Source organism: Chenopodium quinoa, unplaced genomic scaffold (assembly GCF_001683475.1).
Source record: "Chenopodium quinoa cultivar QQ74 unplaced genomic scaffold, ASM168347v1, whole genome shotgun sequence".
NCBI lineage: Eukaryota > Viridiplantae > Streptophyta > Magnoliopsida > Caryophyllales > Amaranthaceae > Chenopodium > Chenopodium quinoa.
The window spans coordinates 4592435-4601470 of NW_018742461.1; positions in this window are offsets into that span (position 1 = coordinate 4592435).

Genomic DNA, 9036 nt, shown 5'->3' on the forward strand with positions numbered 1-9036 from the left:
AGGTCTCTCTAGGTGAGAGTGCTTAGTGCTGGTAATCTGCTTTGTTAGCGAGATCAGCCGGTTATTACTGTGTGTAATCAATGTATTTTTTGTAATCTTCTCTCTCTTTCTGTCTTGTCTCTGCCTCTTAATGAGGATTAAGAGGAGTATTTATAGTCTTGAGAAGCGTGCCACTCTCTAGGTTTAGGGTAAACCTAGGGCTGACCGGGCTTCTAAACAGGATTGGGCCTTGGTGGCCGGTTTTCCCATTTGGCATGGGTGGACACATGGCGTGTCTCAATTGGTCCGCAGAGGACGTATCTGTGATTGACACGTGGCAGGCTCCTATTGGCCTACGTGAAGGACACATGGCGGAACCTGGTTGGTCCACTTGTCAGACGGTGATTGGAGGATAAAAATCCCCTAATCATTTGCCCCTCACAGGTGGCACGTGACTGGTCTCGTGTCGCCTGTGACAGGTGTCGCATGGTGACAGGCGACGGCCTGCTACAGGTGTCACCTTGCAAACGGCCGAGAGATTTTCCCGCCCATATTTTGAATTTGGAAGCGACCCTTCGCCTTCTCACTTTGCCTATATAAGGAAGTGCTGACTTCGGTCATTTTCACATTTGAGAACTTTGCGAGAACATTCGGACCCCTGAACTTGCTCTGACATTTCGGACATTTTCTGCCTACCGCCTGTTCTGACAAGCCGACTGACCCGGATTTCCAGAACTTCATCAACCGTCACTCGTTCAGGTAACTCAGTTCTCTTACTCTTAATTTTCTTTTTATTTTTTGAAATGGCACCACGGAAGCACACGACACGACCTAAGTTAGTGATCAGCCGGTCACCGGGGACGGCTGAATCTAGGACTAGGAGTGCCGCCTGCCCTTTTCTGGACCCATCTTTGCCCTTTATACAAAGTCCGACTGTATCTGTGTCTATGCAGAACGTGATGGCCAGAACCAAAAAGACTGCCATGATATCAAACTCAAACGGCTCCTCCCAAAGGGTGCTCCTTAGTGAAACATCTGACCAGGCGCCAGATGTAGAATTGAAACGAGGCGGCTGCCAAGCCGACAGTTCTGAGAGAGGGGCCAAGGTGGTCCCTTTCCATCTTACCGTTGATATGTCTAATTTTCCTCCTGCTCCTTCTAGGGGAGAGGAGGCGGGCCCCTCTGGGAGAGGGGAGGAGTCGTCCTCTTCGGACTCGTCAGGGGACGAGTCCGAGTCCAGCTCTTCTGGCCACAGTTCTCCAGGCTCAGAAGAAAGAAACAGTCGCCTACAAGAGGCGAGGCTTTCTCATGCAGTTGAGAAAGGGGACAATTGGGCGGAGCCGTCCGCCTCTTACAGAGAGGAAAACGCCCCCTACTACTGCAAGGTACCCCGGGGCCGGATCGCAACCATGCAAGACAACGTGGCGAGCTTTATTGCCAACCACAGAATGGGCCCGGAATTTTTACTGTTCGTGCCGGACCCAGAAGACACTGTCGTCTGGCCGGCTGGTACCAGCTATGATGACGGCTGCTTTGGCTGCTATGTGGCGGCCATCAAAGCTGGACTGCGCTTCCCATTACATCCGGCTGTTCAGCGGATTTTAGATGGGTATGATTTGGGGTTATGGCAGTTAGCCCCCAACTCTTGGGTAAACGTACTCGGCTATGTGGCCGGGTGCGAAATGTACGGGGTGGAGCCAAGTTTTGAGGCTTTCGCCCACATGAACTATCTCAGCCGGACCCCTAAGTCGGGAGGTACCGGCTGGTATCAATTAACGAGCCATAGGGGTTACCTCATGACGAGAGGTAAAGCGAACAAATGGAAGGATTGGCGGAACACCTTCCTTATCATAGAGGGTTCAGACACGGAGCTGAACCAACGTTTTAACAAGTGGAATAGGGATCCGCCTCTCCTCGCAGGCGGCCGCAGCATGCCGCCTGTTCCCCCAAAGGCTAAAAGAGAGATCCTAGACAAAGGACTCTTCAAAGTAGAGACTAGGGTGAACTCTACTTCAGGGGTACGAGAGCAAGTACCCCTAAACTGCGTCCCGAGCTTCAAGTGGCTCTATGACGAGTACTTTTTGGCCGCCTGTGGCCTCAGCAGTCGGTGCTCTAGAGGTAGCCGGCCTGACAATTACTCTGTTTTTTCACGCCTTGTTTACTTGGGATTTTTACTAACTTTGCTGTTTATTTCTTGCAGCTGACGCCATGAGTAAAATAACAGCATCCAAGACAGCGGCGGCCATGTTGCGGGCCTCGCTCATGAAACAGTCTTATGCCGACTCCCCCAACAAGGGGGCACCCTTGGTAAGCTTCGAAAACTCTTCCTCTTTTAGTTGTGTTATGCATATACTAACTCTTTTTGTTTTCAGTCTGGCACTCCAAGGGCTTCTTCCTCGCAACAGCCGGACCCCAAGGCCCGGAGGACGACTGTTGCAAGCTCTCCTGGGTCTTCCAGGAAAACGGTGGCGGCTGAGAAGCAGCCGGCCACTTCTTCAAAAACCCCGGCGGGGCTGCCTAGTAGTATGGACCCTCACTTGTAAACACTCACTCTTGCTTCCTTCTTGACTAGGTCTAAATTGTTTTTCCTTTCGCTTAATGCAGCCGGCCCTCAGGGGCTTGACTTGGTTGAGGTAGCCAAGTCCATGGTTAAAGTAGTTCCTCCATCTGACAGGGAGGCGGTCAGGGGTGCCGGCACCCTTGACCTTGATGGGATTTCAGGGATCCTTGCTGAGGTATACTTAGCATATTTTTGAGTTTTTGAGTTCCAGGACGCCTGTTATCTTTTTGTTTGGAAGCTGACGCCTGTTTTTCTTTGTACTTAGGCCCTGCTCCGAGTCAACAGCCTTCGCAAGCCGATTGATCGGAAAAACAAAGAGGTAAAGGCCGCAAAAGCTATGGCCGCCTCCAGCTGTGATAAGGCAATGTTTCAAATTGCCCAAAATGAAGTACTGACCATTGATCTTCTTTATTATCAGGCGCAGGCTACCGCCGCTGTTCGGGCTCAGTTAGAGGCGGCCCAAAAGAAGGTTGACGAGCTGGAGGCGACCGTCACAAACCTTAAGGCCGAGCTGAAGCCTCTTCGCCAAAAAATGCACTCTTACGAAGCCATGGAGAAATCTTTGGCCAACGTAAAAGAACGCCTGGTGAACCAAGAGAAGAGTCTTACCCAAGAGCTCTCGGAAAAGGCCGAGCAAGAGAAGAAAGAGCTCGTCCGGGAGATGGTGGAAGACTCCGCTCAAATCCAGCGCATGACCTGGGAACGACTGTTCCCCAGTGCCGACTTTGCCTCCTGGGAAAGAACGTACCGCCAGTGTTCGGAAACATATAATCAACAGATCCTGGCGGCTGCTGAAGACGAGGCATTGGAAGGTGCGTTGGAGGAGGAAGAGCCGGTTGTGGCGCTTGTGCCACTTGGGGGTAAGGCATCAAAAGAGGGTGCAGCTAAAGCCGAGTCCAGCAAGAAGAGTGCTGACCAGGCGGCAGCTGCTGATACTGAACTGCCCCCTTCTTAAGCTTTAAGTATTTTTTCCACGGCCTGCGTGCCGTTTGCTTTGTAATTACCCGGCCAGGGGGCCGGGGTTTTGAATATTCTGCTGGTCCTTAATGACCGGCTCATTTTTAATCAAATTTTTGTTTTGGTTCAAATTTGTCTAAGTATTCCATATCTAATATCCCTTTGTTCACAAGACCGACTGTTGTGTATGGCCGAACGTTAAGACAGGTACAAATAGTAAGTACGCCGCCTATGCCCCTGGACGACTGGTTGTCTGTTTCCAGGATAGACGATCAGTCGGCCACTTAATCAATCGGTATTCGAACTATTTATTCAATTGGTCTGACCAAGTAAATAGTATTACCTAGTCGTCAATGAATTAAGTAGGATAACAAGCGGCGGGCGCCGGTTGTTTCCCTTTATAGCCAATGTTGGCTTTTAACTCGTAATTTGTTAACCTAGCAAGAGTAGTGGTTGAGTGCCCCTGATTGTTAAAAGCAGGCGGACGACTCATACCTTTTAGGCTCCATACTAAGTTTGAGTGACTATTAATTTAACATAAGAGTTACTTAGTTTTCGTCACAATCTAGATTGAGTAGTAGAGGTACCAGGCGACGGGGGCCGGCTGATCCTCTTGATGTGCCAATGTTTGTTGGCTATTAACTCAATAGGTTACCTAGTAGGAATGGGGTTTGAGTGCCCTTGTTTGTTTAAAACAGGCGGACGACTCAAACTATTTAGGTTCCATACCAAGTTTGAAGGAGTGACTATGAGTTAACGTTGGAGTTACTCAGTCGCCGCCACTTATGTTTGAGAAGTAGAGGTACCAGGCAGCGTAGGCCGGCTAGTCCCCTTGATTCGCCAATGTTTGTTGGCTATTAACTCAATAGGTACCCCCTGCATTTATCCCAAGTAATACAGGCGGTTATCTGACTCAGATGTCAACTGCTACCACTGGTTTGGTTAGTGATAGAGTTATCCTTGTCTCAAAAACGGCTACGTGGTTGCCCTTGGGGACAGTCGTATAGGTGCCGTGTAGTTAGTTTATAGAACAATGTTCCACCCAAAAGGGAGCTGCTCTCTGCGACGAATTTCATCCGGAGGGATGCCGTCGGACGCCTGCTATGATGTTGGGACAGGTCGTATTAGATTTGTAAATTGATCAGGTGGCTTGGCGCCTGGTCTGATCATTCGGCCGGTGGCCTTGGTAAGTTCTTGGTGAACGTAGGTGCTAAGTAAAAGAAGGGTAGCCGCCTGTTAGGCACAGGGTCGGCCAGGCCCTAATTTTTTTTTTTTTTTTTTTTTTTTTTTTTTTTTTTTTTTTAGCTAAATATTGTGAGTAAAACTCAATGGAGAGTAGCCGACTGTAAAGGAACATACGGCATGCCCCTCTGAGGATAGAGTGAAAAAACTCAATGGAGAGTAGCCGACTGTAAAGGTACAGACGGCATGCCCCTCTGAAGATAGAGTGAAAAAACTCAATGGAGAGTAGCCGACTGTAAAGGTACAGACGGCATGCCCCTCTGAAGATAGAGTGAAAAAACTCAATGGAGAGTAGCCGACTGTAAAGGTACAGACGGCATGCCCCTCGTAATACAAAATTGAATAGTAAGTGCTAACTTTATTAAGTAGCTCTTTACTTTACATCCTTCAGAAGAAATATTTTTTGAGGTTATCTACATTCCAAGTTCGAGGCAACGGTTGTCCGTCTGGTGTTTCCAGACGGTAGGTACCGTCCCTGACTTCCTCATAGATTCGGTAGGGTCCTTCCCAGTTGGGAGTTAGTTTGCCAGACTCATTAGCCCTACCAACTGCTTCCATTTTTCTAAGTATAAAGTCCCCTACTTTGAGTGGACGCCTGTGTACTTTTTTGTTGTATGATCTAGTCATTCTCAGGCGATAGATCTCATGGCGCAAAACAGCATTGCCCCTCTTTTCAGGAAGTGAGTCTAATGCCAGGCGCATGGCTTCCCAGTTTGCCTCTTCGTCATATAACATTACTCGAAGAGTCGGCTCGTAGTGTTCTATTGGAAGAACAGCTTCCGCACCATAAGTTAGGAGGAATGGAGTTTCTCCAGTCGCCCCTTTTTCAGTCGTCCTAATGGCCCAGAGAACATGTGGTAGTTCATCCGCCTATAGGCCGCCTGCTCGTTCAATCTTTTTCTTGAGACCGTCTGAGATGATTTTATTAAAGGCTTCTACCTGGCCGTTTGCTTGCGGACGGCCGACAGATGCAAAGTAGTTTGCAATTCCTTGGTCACCCAACCAGGTTTTGAGAACGGGCGTCTCAAATTGGGGACCATTATCAAAAACCATAGACATGGGAACCCCGAACCGAGTGATGACATTTTTCCAGATGAATGAAATTACATCTTTCGTCTTGATTCCCTTTACAGCCTCCGCCTCTACCCATTTAGTGAAGTAGTCAACGGCAACAAGTATATACCTTCTGCCGCCTGTAGCAGGCGTATATGGACCCAGAATGTCCATGCCCCACTTAGCAAACGGTAGTGGGCTGTGAATGGTAGTGAGGTCAGTAGCCGGACGGTGAATTAATTTGCCAAACCTTTGGCACTTGTCACATTTTTTCACCATCTCCACTGCATCTGCTTCCAAAGTAGGCCAAAAGTAGCCCTGCCGCCTTGCCCGTTGAGCAAGCGTCCTTCCACCTATATGTGAAGCACAGTAACCAGAGTGGAGATCGTCTAGAATCTGTCGTCCCTTTTCAGGAGTAACACACTTTAAGAAGGGTTGTAGGTACCCCCTTTTGTGAAGTTCTCCCTTTATAATTTCAAAATTGGTGGCTCGTCTTTTCAGTGCTACCGCCTGTTGAGGATCATCCGGCAGCGTACCGTTTGTAAGATATGCCCTGATTGAATCCATCCAGGTTGAGCTTCTGTCTAGGATTCCAATAGGGTTTTCCTCGATGCTTCTCTTTTCCATTACTTCCCAAAAAACAGTTCGTGGAGTATCGGAGGAGGCGGATGATGCTAATTTTGACAGTGCATCTGCCTGGTTGTTTTCTGATCTCGGCACTTGGATTAGATGGAAATCCTCAAGGGAGCCGACTGCTTGTCGGACCGCCTGCAAATATTTGATCATGGCCGGATGAGTTGCTTCGTATTCGCCATTGTACTGACTCACTATCAATTGTGAATCAGAGCAGGCGTCTATTTTTCTTGCCCCTGCCGCCTTGCACATGCGGATCCCGGCTAGTAAAGCTTCATATTCTGCCTCATTGTTTGAAGCCTGAAAACTGAAGCGTAGAGCATACTCGAACCTGTCGCCCTCTGGCGACTGACATACGACGCCTGCTCCACAACCATTTGAAGTAGAGCTTCCGTCCACATATACCTTCCAAACTTGGTCTGGAACCTGAGAGTCAGGAGGACGAGTCATCTCTACAATAAAGTCAGCAAAGGCTTGCCCCTTCACTGCTTTTCTAGGCTCGAAAGTAACTTCGAGGCTCTGAATTTCTATGGCCCATTTGATCATTCGTCCTGACGACTCCATGACGGTTAGGGGCCGCTTGATAGGTTGGTCTGTATACACGACGACTGCATGTGCAAAAAAGTAGGGCTTCAATTTTTTAACAGCCATGAAGAGTGCAAGACCAAATTTCTCCACTAGGGGATACCTCAACTCGGCATTTTTCAGTACGTGACTGACAAAGTAGACCGGGAGCTGACAGCCGTCCCTTTCAGCAAGGAGCACAGCGCTTAACGCATGATCAGAGACGGCCAAATACATGTAAAGTACTTCTTTGGGCAAAGGGCTGACCAGCCTCGGCAAGGAATGCAAATGAACTTTTAATCTCTGGAAGGCGGTCTCAGCATCCGGCCCCCATTCAAACCTTGCCTTTTTCTTAATTGCCTGGAAAAAGTATAGGCATTTGTCGCCTGATCGGCTTAGGAATCTCCCCAAGGCCGCCAGACAACCTGTTAATTTCTGAACCTCTCGGACGGTACGGGGCGACTGCATGTCGATGACCGCCTGCACCTTCTCAGGGTTCGCCTCTATCCCTCTCTGATTGATAAGGAATCCGAGAAATTTCCCAGACTCAACTACAAAAACACATTTCTTGGGATTGAGCATGACATGGTGCCGCCTGAGTGTGGCGAAAGTTTCTCGGAGGTCCGACAGATGATCTGTCTGAAGTTTAGACTTGACAATCATATCATCGATATATGCCTCGACATTTCTCCCAAGTTGATCAAAGAACACAGTGTTTATCATACGTTGGAAGGTGGCCGGGGCATTCTTAAGACCAAACGGCATGACCGTGTAACAGTATAACCCCTGATCAGTGACGAAGGCCGTCTTCTCCTGATCTTTCTTCCACAAAGGAATTTGATGGAAACCAGAGTAGGCGTCCATAAAGCTCATCAAGGCATGGCCGGCTGTTGAGTCGACCAGGCTATCAATTTTAGGCAGAGGGTAACTGTCTTTGGGGCACGCCTTATTCAAGTCTGTGTAGTCTACACACATTCGCCAGGTACCATTCGGCTTTTTAACAAGAACCACATTTGCAACCCAGTCTGGGAAGTAACATTGCCGAATGAACCCTGCATCAAGTAATTTTTTAACTTCGGCGGCTGCCGCCTGACTTCTTTCTTCGCCATGGTTCCGCTTCTTTTGCCGTACCGGCTTCTTTTTCGGATCCACAGCGAGTTTATGTACTGCCAGATCAGGACTAATGCCTGGCATTTCATGGACTTCAAATGCAAAGATGTCCTTGTATTCTTTTAACAGGTTGTGAAGGTCGTCACCAAGGTTTCTCAGAGCAGTCGTCCCAACTTTGACTGTTCGGTCAGGACGTGTGTCGTCTAATATCAGGTCCGCATTCTCACCAGCCGGCTGAGGGCGGAACTCGTCCGGCCGCTCCTCTGCCAATGATTGCTATTTTCTTGCTTTTCTTGCGGACTCTGTCTGGGACACCTTTCTCTTTTTGTCGCCTGTTTCTTGAACAGGCGCACTCTCCTTGACATTGTCAAGGTCTGTTTTTCCTCCACTTGACCCAGTGGCCATAACAGTAGGCTTGACATCCGAGAGATAACACTCTCGGGCCATCCTCTGATCTCCCCTTAGGGAGCCGACTGTCCCATTATCCCTCTCAAACTTAAGCAGCATAAGAGACGGGATTATAACAGCCTTGGAATTATTCAGGGTTGGTCGACCCAGAATCATGTTGTAGGCCGAGAGTTCCTCTACTACTAGGAACCGGACTACCATGTGTCGTCCTTCCCCTTTTTCGCCCAGGCGAATGGGTAAATCTACTCGTCCCAGTGGATGGACGACTCCTCCTCCAAACCCTATTAAAGGGTGAGAGGCCGGATGTATGCAGTCCGTCTGATATTTTAGTTTTGACAGACATTTGCTGCTGATGAGATCTGAGGAGCTCCCAGTATCTATGAGGATTCGGCCAACTCTCTGGTTGGCCACTTTACATTCAATAACGAGAGGGTCGTCATGCGGCCCCCTTACCCCTCCTAGATCCTCTTCAGTGATGACAATCTCAGGAAATGTATATTTGGACGGCCGTTCTTGGTGAACGGAATTTA